General features: G+C 37.9%; 1 protein-coding gene across 10 annotated transcripts in view; it reads right to left on the reverse strand.

The window, feature by feature from the left end:
• CLASP1 (cytoplasmic linker associated protein 1) overlaps nt 1-17,908 on the reverse strand; it is a 350,733-nt gene that overhangs the window by 317,568 nt on the left and 15,257 nt on the right. The gene's annotated exons all lie outside the window — the stretch shown is intronic.

The raw sequence follows: 17,908 nt of genomic DNA on the forward strand, positions 1-17,908 counted from the left end.
AATTGGTCCCAACTACCTGGAGTAAAGGAGAATGAAGAACACCAAAGACACAAGGAAAGTAGTAGCCCAAGAGACAGAAAGGGCCACATAAACCAGAGACTTCATCAGCCTGAGACCAGAAGAACTAGATGGTGCCTGGCTACCACCATTAACAGCCTTGATAGGGAACACAACAGAGAGTCCCTGATGGAGCAGGAGAAATGTGGGGTGCAGAACTCAAATTCTAATAAGAAGACCAGACTTAATGGTCTGACTGAGACTGGAAGTACCCCAGAAATCATAGGCCCTGGATTCTCTATTAGCCCAGAACTAAAACAATTTCTGAGGCCTACTCTTCAGACAGGGATTGGACTGGACTGTGGGGCATAAAATGATGCTAGTGAAGAGTGCCTCTTAGCTCAAGTAGATACAAGAGACTAAATGGGCAGATTCTGTCCGGAGGTGAGATGGGAAGGCAGAGAGGGTTAGGAGCTGGTTGAATGGACACGGGGAACCAGGGGCGGTAAGGGAATCAGGGTAAGGTAAGAATCAGGTGTGCTGTCACAGTACGGGGAGAGCAATTAGGGTCACATAACAACGTATGTATAAATTTTTGTATGGGAGATTAACTTGAAATATATACTTCATTTAAACTACAACAATAAAAAAAAAAAATCCCTCTTGAGCTCACATGCGTTTCATTGAGCACACCATTAACAGGGATGTTTCTTTAAACAGTTGTCTATCCAAGTAACTCCACCGATGCACTTCCCATTCACTCCTCACGTCATCTGATTTGGCTTCCTCCACCACCACTCCACTAAAGTTGATTTTGTCTGGATCACCAGTGACTTCCACACTGGCAAATCCAAGGAACATTTTTCTGTACTCAAGTACCTTAACCTCTCAGCAGCAATTACCCTGTCCATCTTGAAAAATTCCTCATGTCTGTGAAAACAAACTATCACACCTTCCTGATACTTCTCTGGCTGCACCTACTCGAGTTTCTTTAATAACTTCTACTCCTCTTCTGGAGCGCTGGTGACACAGTGGTTAAGAGCTCAGGGTGCTGACCAAAAGGTCGGCAGTTCGGATTCACCCACCTGCTCCTTGGAAACCTTATCGAGCAGTTCTACTCTGTCCTATAGGGTCACTGAGTTGGAATTGACTCGATGGCAATGAGTGTGGTTTGGGTTTTACTCCCCTCCCAGACCTCCAAATGTTGGCATGCCTCATCTCTCCCCTTTGCTCACTCCAAAAGTGATCAGTACCCATTCCCATGACTTTAAAAACTACCTATAAAATGACACCTCCCAAATTTATATCTCCAGGCTTAATACCTCTAAGCTCCAGTCATATACACTGGCCTGTTTTCAGTCCCTAACTCTTCACCACTTTTCACTTTCGGGCCTTTACTCATGCCATTCCTTCTGCTTGACCAGACCAGACCAGACCAAACCAAACCAAACCAAACCAAACCAAACCAAACCAAACCCATTGCCATCGAATCATTTCCAACTCATAGCAACCCATCGGGTTTCCAAGGAGTGGCTGGTGGATTCAAACTGCCAACTTTTTGGTCAGCAGCTGCAGCTCTTAACAACTGTGCCACCAGGGCTCCCTTCTGCCTGAAGCACTCTCTTTATACCTACGTTGCTGCTGCTATTTCATCGTTCAGACTTCAGATTAAATGTCATCTCCTGAGAGAGCCTTTCCAGGCCACTTTAAGAGGTCCCTTGTTACTGTATCCTGTTATCTTCCTTTAAAGCACTTATTAACAAGTTGCAATTATATAATGTGTTTGTTCACCTGTTTACTGTCTGATTTTCCAACAGGAGTGAGCCTCAGGAAGGTGGGAACCTTGCTTGTTTTCTTCACCTAACGCCCATAACCATGCCTGGGCCAAACAAGGCACTCAAGAAATATCCGTTGAACAAATGAAGTTTGCTTGAAAGGAAAATCAAAAGATGGGCAGTCGATGGAAGTCACTGGTTAAGTTCAGCTTCCTCTTCGGGTGTGAAGGTAGGAAACATTCCAGGTAAAAGGAATGTGTATGTGCAAACGGACAATGTACAGATACAAAGGAGTGTGGCATGTTCTGAGGAACATAAGCACTTTGCAAAAGCCAGAGTCCTGGTTCCTGACCTGTACATGATACTGACTCCCAGCCTCGGGGTGACAGACTCGAAAATTATAAAAAGATCCCTGAGAATTATTCTGTACACACACCAACTAAGTATTCATATTCATAATTTTCAAACTTACGTACATGCAGTTATGAATTTTTAAAATGCAAAACCAACGTAAAAAGTTTTTCTAAATTCCTATTTTTAGGTTGATTTTTTCCTCAATTAACAGACACGAGAAACTCCACTTATGCAGAACTCTGTGACGGGTGCCTCAAACGATTTGCGATCGGCTACTAACCTACAGGTTGGTCATTTGAACCCATCTAGCAGCTCCACAGAAGAAAGGCCTGGTGAGCTGCTTCCATAAATATTACAGCAATAAAACCCTATGGAGCAGTTCTACTCTGCAACACACAGGGTCGCCACGAGTTGGAATCAACTCAACAGCAAGGGGGTTTTACAGGGTTTTTTTATTCTCAAAAAATCTGGATATAACCATTCAGGCAAAGAGCAGAAAAAGACAAGGCCTAGCATTTCTACCACCAAAAGTCAACAGTGCTTGGGCTGTGCATGAGCTCTGGACAAGTCAGGAATGAACTGCACAATCAGGAGACTGAGGATGGGTATATACCTGTTTGCCTTGGAAAGATAATTAAGATATAGAATTATTCAAGTAATCAAAAAAAGATTCTGCTGTAGGGGAAAAAAATCAGGGGTAAATACACACACATACTCACTCACAGGATGGTGGGAACCCGTATGCATAATAACTAATGTATAGCAAAGTCACGACAAAAACTGAACCATAATCTAACTGTCCAAAGATGAATGAAAAGTTAAATAAGTTACAATGTGTCTAGATGACAAAATAATCACAAAAACCACACTACAGAAAAACACAGTAACAGGAGAATGTTCACCACATTAAAAAGGGAGATTACAAAACTATAATCAGTACAACACTCTGTATTCATAAATAGAAAAAAATCATTAACATTGGTTAATTTCTGTTTAATAAAACTGTAGATTTTTCTTATTTTCCAAATTTTTTCAATAATTAATATACAGGCAGTCCCAGGATTATGAACGAGTTCCATTCCTAAATCTGTCTCCAAGTTGATTTTGAATTTAAGTAGAAACAGGTATGGTTTGTGTCTAATGTCAGTCAAATGTTTGTCTTAGTATATAGTATACAGAGTACCTTTCTACGCGTAAAAAACATTAAAGAAACACTTCCAGATACACTAAAACATCTTTAATAATACAGTAATAATAATGTTTTGATGTGCACTACAAAGTAGCATCAAAATGTTCCAGGAACCACTGTTTGTACCTAGAATTGTTCATATAATGGGCTTCGGAGGGGGCTGGTTCTTAACTACAGGTTGTACTTAAGTCGGATGTTTGTAACCTGGGGACAGTCCATATATTATTTTTTAAATTACAAATAGAACAGTATTATTCAAAAATCAAGCATTCCATTTCACAATGGGAGGAAAAACTTTAGAATGTACATCTGTTAAAGAAGTATAAAATAATAATAAATTCTTAAATGTCTAAGAAGAAGCTGGTGCATTAGTTACTTTCACAAAATATCTTGTAAAAAACTGTAGGCTGCTCAAGATAAAGAACCGCAAAATAAATAAATACAACAACTCTGCATTCCTGAACACATGCTCTAAGAAAACAACAGCAAAAATAGTGCACAGGTGCCAGGAACGCAACACAAAGGGGTTAATACCAGTCTTCAATAGCACGCTGATGAAGTAATTTTTAAAACACTTATATTTTAAATAGCATTTTTTTCTCTAAGTGTGTACTACATCAAAACGTTTTAATTCTCCTTCTCCTGTTGCAGGTTTATAGAAAAGTCTAATGAGTGAACAATGACTAACCATCGCTTCTCTGTTCCTCAGAACTCACTCAAAGATGAAACGGATGGCCGTGCACTGAGGACAGCTGAAGCTCAGTGGGGAGCACAGGGGGGCTGTCACACTACTCTCCCTTTTGTATGTGCTTAAAAAGCCCATAAGAAAAACGAAAAGTTTATTCAGAAGATTTTAAATATTTAAACATATACACAAGGCTGGTGTCGAAACAAAGGAGAAAGTAATAACAATACAGATCACAACTTCCAAAGATGGGTCTTACAAGAAGCGAGGGAGCTCGGCAGAGAAGTAGCTTACTCAGGAGAGAAGCAGCAATCACACTCAGCAGGTGGCCCATGTGTTGGCTCACCTAGAAAGAAGGGATTTAAATTTTCATTCAATCTAGCAACATTTTTACTGTATTTTTCAGCGACTTGGAGTCTTGGCCAAACAGGAACTTTTTTAAATTTGTTTACTATATTAAGGAAAGACAGATCACGGAACCTGAACGAGGGGGCCAGGTGGCACAGTAGTTAAACTGCTCACCTGCTATCCGAAAGGTCTGATGTTCCAACCCATCGGCCGCTCCGTGGGAGAAAGCTATGGCAGTCTGCTTGCAGAAAGATTACAGCCTTGGAAACCCAATGGGGCAGTTCTACTGTCTTCTAGGGTCGCTATGAGTCGGAATCAACTCGATGGCAATGGGTAAATATGAACAGCTCCTTAAATGATTTTTAATAGCAGCTTTATTGAGATACAAGTCACTTAAAATAAAAATTACCATTTTAAAGTATAAAATTCAGTGGTTTTTAAATATATTCATAAAGTTGTGCAATCATCACCATTATCTAATACCAGAATACTTTCATCACTTCAAAAAAACCTTGAGTCCAGTAGCAGTCACTACCCAGTTGCCCCATCTCCCCCCATTTCTCCAGCCTCTGTAAGTCATTAATCTACTCTGTGTCTATGGATTTGCCAATTATGAGCACTTCATATAACACGTGGTCTCTTGTGTCTGTTTTCTCTCAATGAACATAATTTTTTAAAGGTTCGCCCATACTGCAGCATGTATCAGAACTCCATTCCTTTACATGGCTGAGTAATATTCCATTGTCTGGATATACCACTTTTGTTTATCCTTTTCTCTGTTGATGAACATTTGGGTTGTTTCCACTTTTTGGCTATTATAAATAATGTGGCTCCAAACATCTGGACAAGTTTTTGTGTGGTATATGTTTTTAATTTTCTTTGGTATATAACTAATAGTGGAAATGTTGGATTATATGGTAAGTGTACCATTAACTTTTTCATGAACTGCCGAACTGTTTCCTGAAGCAGCTACACCATTTAACGGTTCCACCGCCAATGTGTACGGGTTCCAAATTCTCCACATCCTCACCAACATGTTTTATTATCCGTCTTTCTCTTTAACTTTTACTTTCCTGTTGTTGTTGAGAATATACACAGCAAAACATAGACCAATACAACCGTTTCCACATGTACCATTCCGTGACATTGATTACATTCTTCAAGTTGTATAACCATTTTTACTCGCTTTTCTGAGTTGTTCCTTAGCCATTAACATAAAATCACTACTCCCTAAGTTTCCTATCCAATCTTTCAAGTTGCTGTTGTCAATTTAATCCCATATAGACAGTTTTTATAAGAGCTTAATGCTCAAGGCAGACATTTTTTACTAGTTAAGCTAAACTATTGTTTGGCATCAAGAAGACTTCAGGGGTTATTTTTGGTTTAAGGTTTAAAGATTCTCAGGACAACAGTTTTAGGTGTTCATCCTTCCATGTCTCCAGAAAGTCTGGAGTCCATGAGGATTTGAAATTCTTTTCTGCATTGCCCCCCTTCTGATCAGGATTCTTCTATGAAATCTTTGATGAAAATGTTCAATAATGGTAGCTGGGCATCCTCCACCTCTTCTGGTGTCTCACGGTTAACAAGGCAGTTGTTTACGGAGACAATCAGCCACACATTCTATTTCCTCCTCCTGTTCCTGACTCTCCTTCTTCCTGTGTTGCTTCAGGTAAACAAAAACCAATTTTTGAGCTCTAGATGGTGACTGCAAGCTTTTAAAATCCTAGAAACTATGCAATGAACTAAGAGATGGAACAGAAGTACTAAACACGATATAGTGCCAATTAACTGAGATGTCTCATGAAACCATGACCCGAAACCTCCAAACCACAGAAACAAATCCCATGAGGTGTTTGATTGTACGTAAGAAGCCTCAGCAGCTACACTTTTTTATTTTTTTTGGCATTGTTTTTGCCAGTTCAACTTTTGCCAACTTTTGCCAATTCAGCTTTTTAAAAGCGTACAACTTATTGACAGCACTTATAATAATCAGCTGTGCAAACTTACCCTTGATCAGTGGGATTTTTCCATCATTGTAAACCAAAACTCGGTACTCCATAAGCAGTAACTCCCCTTTTCTCCCTCTTTCCTGTCTCTGGTAACCACTAATAATTTTTGGTCTCTATACATTTCCCTTTTCTTGTCTTTAACTTATTTCACTCAGCATAATGTCTTCAAGCTCCATCCATACTATAGCATGTATCAAGACTTCACCTCTCTTTTGGCTGAGTAGTATTCATTGTATGTATCACATTTTGTTTATCCATTCATTTGCTGACGGGTTTTTAGGTTGTTTCCACCCTTTGGATATTGTGAACATTGCTGCAATGAATACTGGTGTACATGTCTCTGTTTAAGTCTCTGCTTTCAAGTCTTTTGGGTATGAGGAAACATCACACTGTTTTCCACAATGGCTGTACCATTTTGCATTCCCACCAGCAATGGACAAGCATTCCGATTTCCCCATATCCTCATCAACATGTGTTATTTTCTGTTTTATTATCTTAGCCATCCTACTGGGAGTGAAATGGCATCTCATTGTGGTTTTGATTTGCATATCTCTGATGGCTAACAACGTTGAGCATCTTCTTACCTGTTTGGTGTCCATTTCAATGTCCTCTTTGGTGAAACATCTATTCAAATCCTTTACCCATTTTATAATTGGATTGTCTTTGTATTGCTGTCAAAGTTTTATATATATTATGATTATTAGATTCTTATCAGATGTATGGTCTCTGAAGATATACTCTAAGTCAGTAGCTTGTCTTTTCATTTTTTGATAAAGTCTTCTGATGAACAAAAGTTTTTAATTTTTATGAGGTCCCATTTGTTTACTGTGTCTTTTGTGCTTTTATTATTATATTAGATAACCTATTATTAAAGCTAGGGCCAACAGCGTTACCCGTATTTTCCACTAAAAATTTTATGGCTTTAGTTTTTACATTTTGGGAATTAATCCATTTTGAATTTGTTTTTGTGTATGGTGTGAGGCATTGATCCTGTTTCATTTTTCGGCATGTAGAAATCCAATTTTCCAAGCACCATTTATTGAAAAGACTCCTTTCCTCCATCAAATGGACTTAGCACTCTTGTCAAAAATTAGTAAACCACAGACTTGTTGGTTTATTTCTGGACTCTCAATTCTATTCCATTGGTCTATGTGTCCATTGTTATACCAGTATCAGGCATGTTTTCATTGGTGTAGCTGTACAATATGTTTTAATATCATGATGTGTGAGTCCTCCTACTTTGTTTTCTCTTTCAACACTGCTTTAGCTTGTCAGGACCTCTTGCCATCCCATATAAAGTTGAGGATTGGTTTTTCCATTTCTGTAAAGAAGATTATTGGAATTTTGATTGGGACTCTGTCGAAACTATACATCACTTTGGGTAGTACTGACATCTTAACAATATTAAGTCTTCCAATCCACGAATATAGATCTCTCCATTTATTTAAGCCTTCTTTAATCTTTTTCAGCAGTTTTATAATTTTCATTATATTAGTCCTTTACATCTCTGGTTAAATTTATTCCTAGGTAATTTATTCTCTTACATGCTATTATAAATGGAACTGTTTCCCAACTTCTCTTTCAGATCTCTAATTGCTGGTGTATAGAAACCCATCTGATTTTTATCTGTTGATCTTATGCCCTGGTCTCTGCTAAATTACTCTATTAGCTCTAGAAGTTTTCTTGTGGAGTCTTTGGATTTTCTAGATATAGAATCATGTTATCCACGCAGAGACAATTTTACTTCTTTTTCAATCTGGGTATCTTTTCTTTCTTTTTCTTGTCTTACTGCTCTGGATAGGAGCAGACACCTTTGTCTTGTTTCCAATTCAAGGAGAAAGCTCTCAGTCTTTCTCCATTAAGCATGATGTTGGCTGTTGGCTTTTCATATATGCCCTGAAACATACTAAGGAATTTCCCTTCTATTCCAATCTTCTTGAGGTTTTTTATCAAGAAAGAGTGTAGGATTATATTAAATGCCTATTTGCATCCATAGAGATGACTGTGTGGTTCTTTTCCTTTGTTTTATTGATGTGGTGTCTTGCATATAATGGTTTTCTATTGTTGAACCGCCCCTGAATTCCTGGAATAAATCCTACTTGGTCCTGGTGTCTGACTTTAATATGCTGTTGGATTTTGTTACCTAGTATTTTGTTGAGGACTTTTACATCTATATTCACAAGACACTGCCCTGTAGCTTTCTTTTCTTGTGATGTCTGTCTGGTTTTGGAATCAGGATTATGTTTGCTTTAAAGAATGAATTAGGGGGTACTCCTACCTTCTCTATCTTTTGGAAGAGTTTCAACAGTATTGGTGTCATTCTTCTCTGCGTATTTGGTAGAATTCCCCAGTGAAGCCATCTGGTCCACGACTTTGCTTTGTTGGGAGGTTTCTGATCACTGATACAATCTCTTCACTTTGTTACGGGTCTGTTGAGACCTTCTATCTCCTCTTGAGTTACTCTGGGTAGGTTGTGTGCTTCCAAGAATTTATCCATTTCATCTAGGTTATCCAATTTGTTGCTGTACAACTGTTCATACAATTCTGTCAACATTTTCTGTATTTCTATCAGATCAGTTGTAATGTCCTTTCTTTCATTTCTTATTTTGGCTATTTGCATCTTTTCTCTTTTTTGTCAGTCCAGCTAAGAGATCCTCAATTTTGTTGACCTTTTCAAAGAATCAACTTTTGGTTTTGTTGATTCTTCTATTTAGCTTTTCTGTTTTCAATTTTATTTACTTTTGCTCTGATCTGTTATTTCCTTTCTTATGGCAGGTTTAGCCTTAGTTTGCTCTTCTCTTTGTAGTTCCGAGAGTTGTCGAGTTGGGCTGTTAATTTGAGATTTTTTTTTTTCCCCATGTAGGCATTTATTGCTAGAAATTCCCCTTTGAGTACTGCCTTCACTGCATCCCATAAGTTTAGGTATACTTTGCTTTCATTTTGATTTAACGCTAAGAAATTTGTGATTTCTCTTCTGATTTCTTCTTTAACTCGTTGGTACTTTAATAGTTGTTGTTTAATTTCCGCATGTTTGTGCATTTTCCAGTTTTTATTTTTTCTGTTATTGATTTCTAGCTTCACTCTGTTGTAGTCAGAGAAAATACTTTGTATGATTCCAATCATTTAAAATGTATCAAGACCTGCTTTGTGACCTACCATGTACTCTATCCTGGAGAATGATCCATGTGCACTGAAGTAGAATGTATATCGTGCTTTTGTTTTGTGGAGTGTTCTCTGTATGACGGTCTAGTTGGTTTATACTGTCATTCAGATCTCCTGTTTTCTTGTTAATCTTCTTTCTAGATGTTCTGTCCAATAGTGAAAGTGGTGTATTGAAGTCTCCAACTATTATTGTAATGCTACTATTCCTTTCAATTCTATCAGTATTTATTTTATATATTTAGGTGTCTCAATGCTGGGTGCATATATCTTTGTAACTGTTAAAACTTCATGATGAATTGACCCTTTTATCACTATTTAATGTCCATTTTTATCTCTTCTAACAGATTTTGTCTTACAGTCTACTTTGTCTAATATTAAGATTGCCACTCGAGCTCTCTTTTGGTTATCATTTGCATGGAGTATTTTTTGCCAACCTTTCACTTTCAACCTATTCATTTCTTTGTGTCTAAGGTGTGTCTCTTGTAAGCAACATGTATTTGGATCTTTTTTTTCCATCCATTCTGCCACTCTCTGCCTTTTCATTGGAGCATCTAGTCCATATGTATTCACTGTAATTACCAATAAGAATTTACTTACTTCCACCATTTTGTTGTGTGTCTGTGTGTCTCTGTGTGTGTGTGTCTTAAGCCTTGTCTTTTATTATTGCTTGTTTTTGTGTTTTGTTGGCTTATTATAGCAAGCCATATTGGTTCTTTTCACCTTTTCTTGTGTCTGTTTTCTAGATATTTTATTAGAGGCTACCATGAATATTATATTGGAACAGCTTGTTTTTATAATATCCTAGGGTAAGTTGGTATTAACTTCAGTAACATACAAGAAATTCTATACTTGTAACACTCCTCTCCCACCACCTTTTGTTGTCATTACCACTAATTACATCTTTATATTTCATGTGCTCTGTAACTTAACTTTATCCTTGCTTTTTATATATTTGTTATTAAAAAACATGAAGGACAAAACAATCAGAATTATCAAGCATGAATACATTACTAGCCTTTATGCTTGTCTGTTTTAATTATCTAGTGCTGCTGTAACAGAAATACCAGAACTGGGTGGCTTTAACAAACAGGAATTTATTTTCTCATAGTTTAGGAGGCTAGAAATCTGAATGAAGGGCCCAGCTCTAGAGAACGTCTTTCCCTCTGTGTCCGTTCTGTGGAAAGGCCCTTGTTCCTTGGCTCCTTGGTGATCTTCAGGTGTCATGGCATCTATCTTCCCCCTTCTCTGCTTGCTTAATCTGCTCCTTGTACATCTTGTAAGAGACTTACTCAAAATGTTCTATACTAATACTGCCTCAAAAACGTAACAACCTATTCCTAAATGGGATTATAACCACAGGCATAGAGGTTAAGATTTACAACACATATTTGGGGAGGACACAATTCATAACATTTCCCATGCAATTCCCTTTATTGGGGATCTTTCATGCATAACTTTGAATTACTTTCTAGTGTCTTTTCCCTTCCATCTAAAGAACTCTCCTTAGTATTTTTTGTAGGTCCCGTAAGATGGATATGAATTCTTTCAGCTAATTGTCTGGAAATGTTTTAATTTCACCCTCATTCTTGAAGGACAGTTTCCCTGGGTATAGTATTCTTGGTTGACAGTTTTTTGCTTTGCTTTGTTTTTTCCAGCACTTTAAATATATCATTTCATTGCCTCCCGACCTCCAATGTTTCTGAGGGGAAACTGGCACTCAATCTTATTTTAAAAAACCAAACCAGCTGCCATCAATTCTGACTCACAGTATAGAACTGCCCCATAGGGTTTCCAAGCAGCGGCTGGTGGATTCGAACCACCGACCTTTTGGTTAGCAGCCATAGCTCTTAACCACTGTGCCACCAGGGCTCCTTATTCTTACTGGGGATCCTTTATATGTAACTGTTTGCTTCTCTCTCACTGCTTTCAGGATTCTCTCTTTATCTTTACTTTTTGAAAGTCTAACTATGATATGTCTTGGTGCAGATCTCTTTAGGTTTATCCTGCTTTGATTCATGCCCTTCATTAGACTGGGGAAATTTTCTGTCCTTATTTATTCAAATATTCTTTCTGTCCCTTTCTCTCTCTCATCTTCTTCTGGAACTCCCATGATGAATATATTAGGTTTTTTGTTGTTGTCCCATAATTCCATTAAACTCTGCTCAGCCTTCTTGAGCCTCCATTCTTGTTGCTCCTCAGTCTCTCTAATTTTGACTCTCTTATCCTCTAATTCATTGATTCTTTCTTCTGCCTAATTAAATCTGCTGGTAAGTCCTTCTACTGTGTTTCTCATTTCAGGTATTTTCCTTTTCAATTTATTACCCATCTTTTATTACAGTCCATCCTAGTGAGTAGGACAATCAGGCAGAAGAAAGAATCAATGAAATTAGAGAATAAGATAGTCAATAGTGGTTAAGAGCTACAGCTGCTAATCAAAAGGCTGGCAGTTTGAATCCACCAGGTGCTCCTTGGAAACCCTATGAGGCAGTTCTACTCTGTCCTATACAGTCACTATGAGTCGGAATCGACTTCACGGCAATGTGTTTGGGTTTTTTTGGGTTTAGTGAGTAGGAAATGGTTTCTAATTGTGGTTTTGATTTGGATATCCCTAGTGACTAAGGATGTTGTGCTTCTTTTCTTCTACTTTCTGACCATTTGTGCATCTTCTTTGGAAAAATGTCTAATCAAATCCTTTGCCCATTTTTTAAGATAGGTTATTTGACTTTCATTGCAGATTTTAAGAGTTCTTTATATATTCTGAGTATTACACCCTTATCAGATATATGATTTGCAAATATTTTCTCCCATTCTGTGGGATGTATTTTTCACTTTCTTGATTATATCCTTTGAAGCATAAAAATAGTTTAATTTGAATGAAGTACAATTTATCTGTTTTTTCTTTTTTTCATTTTGCTTTAGGTGTTGTATCTAATAAACCATTTCTTAATCCAAGGTCATGAATATTTACATTTATGTTCTCTTCTAAGAGTTTTGTAGTCTTACCTTTTACATTTAGGTCTATGATCAATTTTGAGTTAATTTTTTTACACGGTATAAGGCAGGCAATCTAGATTATTTTGCATATGGATATCCACTTGTCCCAGCATTAATTATCTGTTGAAAAGACTATTTTCCCCCGCTGAATTCCGTGTACTCTTGTTAAAAATAATTGGTCATAAATGTATGGGTTTATTTCTGGACTCTCAATTCTACTCCACTGATCTATATGTCTATCCTTATTCCGGTCCTTGTATCTTGATTACTGTAGCTTTACAAGTTCTTCAATTTCATTCTTCTTTTTCAAGACTGTTTTGGGTATTCTGGATCCTTTACATCTCCATATGAATTTTATGGCCATTTGGTCAATTTCTGCTAAAAAGGCAGTTGGGATTTTGACAGGGATTATGCTGAATCTGTAGATCAATTTGGAGAGTATCACCATCTTAAAAATATCAAGTCTTTCAATTCATGGCTATGGCATGTCTATTATTTCAATCTTCTCTAATTCCTTTCAAAAATGTTTTGTAGTTTTCAGTATACAAGTCTTGCACTTCTTTTGTTAAATGTATTCCCAAAGATTTTTTCTTTTTAATGCTATTATAAATGGAATTATTTTCTTAATTTCATTTCTGTACTATTTATTGTTAATGTATAGTGATCCAATTGATTTTTGTGTACTGATCTTGTATCTTGCATCATTGATGAACTCATTTATTAGTTCGAATAGTTTTTTGTGAGTGTGACTTCATTAGGATTTTCTATACGCAAAAGTATGTCATCTGCAAATAGAGTTTTACTTCTTCCTTTCCAAACTAGATGCCTTTTTATTTCATTTTCTTTCCTAATTACCATGGTTAGGACCTCCAGAACAATGCTGAATAGATGCAGCAAGAGAGGCCACCTTTGTCTTGTTCCTAATCTTAGAGAAGAAGAATTCAGCCTTTTTAATACACTTATACCTAATTCATTAAGTATGACATCACCTGTTAGTTTTTGTGCATGGCCTTATCACGTTAAGGAAGTTCCCTTCTTTTCCTAGTTTGGTGAGCATTTTTATCGTAAAAGGATGTTGGATTTTTTCAAATGTTTTTTATGTGCCTACTGAGCTAATCATGTGGCTTTTGTCTTTTATTCTACTGATATGGTGTACTACATTCATTGATTTTTCAGATGTTAAACCAACCTTGCATTCTTGGGATAAACTGCATTCGGTCATAGTGTATAATCCTTTTTCATGTTGCTAGTTTTTTATTTGCTAGTATTTTGTTGAAGAGTCCTGCATCTTTATTCATAGTAATACTGGTCTGCAGTCTTCTGGTAATATCTCTGTCTGGTTTTGGTATCAAGGTAATATGGCCTCATAGAATGAGTCGGGAAATGTTCCCTCCAATTTTTGAAAGAGTTTGTGAAGGATTGGTGTTAATTCTTGTTTAAGCATTTGGTACAATTCACCAAATATGAAGCCATCTGGGCCTGGGATTTTATTTATAGGTAGTTTTTTAAATTACTAATTCAATTTCTTTACTATAGAGATCTATTCAGATTTCTTCTTTCTTCTTGAGTCAGTTTTGATAGTTTGTGTCTTTCTAGGAATTTGTCCATTTCATCTCTAGGTTATCTAATTTGTTAACATACAATTGTTCATAGTAGTTCTTCATAATACTTTTTATTCCTATAAAGTTGGTAGTAATGTCCTGTCTTCTATCCCTAATTTTAATAATTTGAGTCTTCACTCTATTTTTCTTGGTGAGTCAAGCTAAACTTTTGTCAATTCTGTTGATCTTTAAAGATTACCTTCTGGTTCCACTGATTTTCTCAACTCTTTTTATTCTCCGCTCTCTATTTCATTTACTTTTCAATCTGGTCTTTATTATTTTCCTCTATTTGCTTGCTTTCAGTTTTATGTTTTTCTAGTTTAAGGTGGGACGTTAGGTTATTAAGATCTTTCTTCCTTTTTATATAGGTGGTTACAGCTATAAATTTTCTTCTCAGCACTGCTTTCACCACATCCCATAAGTTTTGGTAGGTGGTGTTTTAATTTCATTTGAGTATTTTCTAATTTCCCTTATGATTCCTTCTTTGATCCACTGGCTATTTAGGAACGTGTTGTTTAATTTCCCCATATTTATGAATTTTCTAAATTTCTTTCTGTTATTGATTTCTCATCTCAGTCCACTGTGGTCAAAGTACATACTCTGTATAATTTCCATCCTTTTAAATTTATTATGCCTTGTTTTATAGCCTAACATGTGGTCTATCCTGAAGAATGTTCCTTGTGCAATTGAGAAAAATGTATATTCTACTGTTACTGGGTTGAGTGTTCTATGAATGCTTGTCCCCTAATGATTTAAGGGAGTTTGCCTCTATCTAGACTAGGCCTTAAAATGAAATCTGTTTCTATTATCTAACTCTTAAATTTTTCATTTTATCTCCCACTTTTTATACTGACTACATCTTGTATAGATTATATGTATAAATTAAAATCAGGTCTCCTCTTTAAAAGTAAAAAAAAAAAAATCTGGGTTTCTAGCACTACATGAAGAGTTGGTCTCCGTGAAATATGATAAAAAGCTAAGCAGAAAGGATTATATATATATGCTAGCATGAGAAATTTCCTAAGAGATTTTCAAACATTAAAGTCCTCAGACCTAGGTGAGTAAGAAAAGAGGAGAGCATTTGATATGTCATTTGATAGCATAACAGCTGACATAGCCATCCCAAATTTCCCAAGGGAGCTGCCTGGTTACGCCCAGTTGAAAAAAGAAAATCCTATTAAATGCTGGGTACTTAATGTGAAGACAGAAGGTGTATGAAGGCTAGGAATATAAAATCAAAGGAGTTTTTTTCTCTATTACTGAATAAAGAAGTCAATCTGTAAGACGTAAGACAGTAGAAGTTTAAAATTTGGCTCTCATTTCAGCAATTTAAATTAGCATGGCTACTTCACATTTGAAACAGTACTTTCCAACTCCCTAAGGATCATGCAAATCCTATTTTCTTTAACACACACACACACACACACAACCAACCTCAATAAGATTGTTATTAACATGCCATTTTACAGAAGAGGAAGCAGATTCAGAAAGAAAGTGACTTCCAGGATCACACAGAAAGAAGCAGGAAACAGAAGCATCATTTGAACCGGGACTTCCAACTCCAAATCCAAGGCTATTTCCACCAAATCACAGCTGCTGCTTCTCACCAACAATACACACAGGTTTCCAAGTACTTCAGATGAATATTATGGTTTAAGAAAAAAGACTTAGAAAGGAAATAAGAGGAAAAGAGCCTGAATACAGAGGAGCAACTAGTGCCTGGCACAGCACAACATGCTAAATAAGTGCTCCAGTAAGAGTAAATGATGAGGAAGCGAGGCCAAGATGACGGAGTAGTCAGACACTTCCGGTGGACCGCCTTAAAACAAACACCCGAAAAAACAAGTGACTCAATTATATATGACAATCTAGGAGCCCTGAACATCTAAGGCAAAGCTGATGAACCGGACTGAGTGGCAGGGGGAGGGAGAAACTGTTCAGAAGCAGCCAGGAGTTGCCACACCTGACCTGGCAAGAGCCTGAGCCCTTCAGGCCTGAGCAGCTTGTGGGTGAGAGTGAAGCAGGCAAGCAGCTGCGCTTGGGAGGCGTGTTTTCCACACTGGGAGAGACCCAGCGCCAGACAGTCTAGTCGGCCACCCAGAACCAGTGAGAAGCAGCCCTCGACCGCAGAGATCAAAAACACCCCCCTTAGGGAAAAACTTCTCTCCCATTTACCTCCCCGCTCCCTGCTCTGCACTGGGTCCCAGACTAGCTTCAGCAACTGCTGAGTCCCATGGGCCAGAAGCAGAATCTGTCACATGCCCTGAGCCATTTTCCCAGCCTTGGAGAGTGCAAAAATTAACAAACAGGGGAAAAAATAAACTGCCGGCTCCCCTAAGCGAGGAACCCAGGGTAGACACAGCTCCTTTGCCTAGGCACAGGCATAAGGGATCCACGGACTTTCAGTGCCTATCCCACTACAAAGACTTGTGTGGGCCCATTTCAAAAGCATAGATCCTCATTATTCCAGTACACCAGGGTATATACCTGAAGTCTAACTTCAACTGTTTCAGCTGTGAAGTGGCAGGTTTGTGACATCTGACACTGCTCTGCCCATTAAGCAGGGTCTGCACCTACCCACATCAGGGTCCTGAGGACTGGTGGCTCCACCCACGCCACCTAGCCACCTGCAACAGGGGTCCAAGAATAAAAGGTACATTCCAGTCCTTACAGCCAACAGCACTGGGTGCTCAAACTCCGGCTGCAAAACCCACCCACCTACACACTCTATGGAATAGGGACATGCCTTCCTCCTAGACACCTGGGGGCGGCTGTCAGCCCCCTGCCTTGCTCAGTGTGCGCCCCTGCTGCAGCCAGATGCCTGCACCTACACCACTCACCCATGCCTGTCTAGGACTGTAGGTGAGAGCCTGTGCCACACACTTGGTGGCTATGTACCTGGGCACCTGACCTGAATCCATACGGAATAGGTGGACTCCTGAGCTCACGTACCTAGTAAAGCATTACTGAAGAAAAAGAACAAAGTGGGAGGCCTCACACTACCTGATTTTAGAACCTATTATACTGCCACAGTAGTCAGAACAGCCTGGTACTGGTACAACAACAGATACATAGAACAATGGAACAGAATTGAGAATCCAGACATAATTCATCCACCTATGAGTAGCTGATATTTGACAAAGACCCAAAGTCTGTTAATTGGGGAAAAGACAGTCTCTCTAACAAATGGTGCTGGCATAACTGGATAGCCATCTGCAGAAAACTGAAACAAGACCCATACCTCACACCATGCAAAAAAACTAACTCAAAATGGATCAAAGAACTAAATATAAAATAGAAAATGTTAAAGACCATGGAAGAAAAAAGTAGGGACAATGCTAGGAGCCCTAATACATGGCATAAACACAATACGAACCATAAGTAACAATGCACAAGCACTAGAAGAGAGACTAGATAACTGGGAGCTTCTAAAAATCAAAAACTTATGCTCATCAAAAGACTTCACCAAAAGAGTAAAAAAGAAAACTTACAGAGTGGGAAAAAAATTTTGGCTACGACAAATCCGATCAGCATCTAATCTCTAAAATCTACAAGATACTGCAAAACCTCAACAACAAAAAGACAAATAACCCAATTAAAAAGTGGGCAAAGGATATGAACAGGCACTACGCCGAAGAAGATATTCAGGCGGCTAACGGACACGTGAAGAAATGCTCAGGATCATTACCCATTAGGGAAATGCAGATCAAAACTACAATGAGATATCATCTCACCCCAACAAGGCTAGCATTAATCCAAAACACACAAAATAATAAATGCTGGAGAGGTTGTGG

Source organism: Trichechus manatus, unplaced genomic scaffold (assembly GCF_000243295.1).
Source record: "Trichechus manatus latirostris isolate Lorelei unplaced genomic scaffold, TriManLat1.0 scaffold00203, whole genome shotgun sequence".
Classification (NCBI taxonomy): Eukaryota; Metazoa; Chordata; class Mammalia; order Sirenia; family Trichechidae; genus Trichechus; species Trichechus manatus.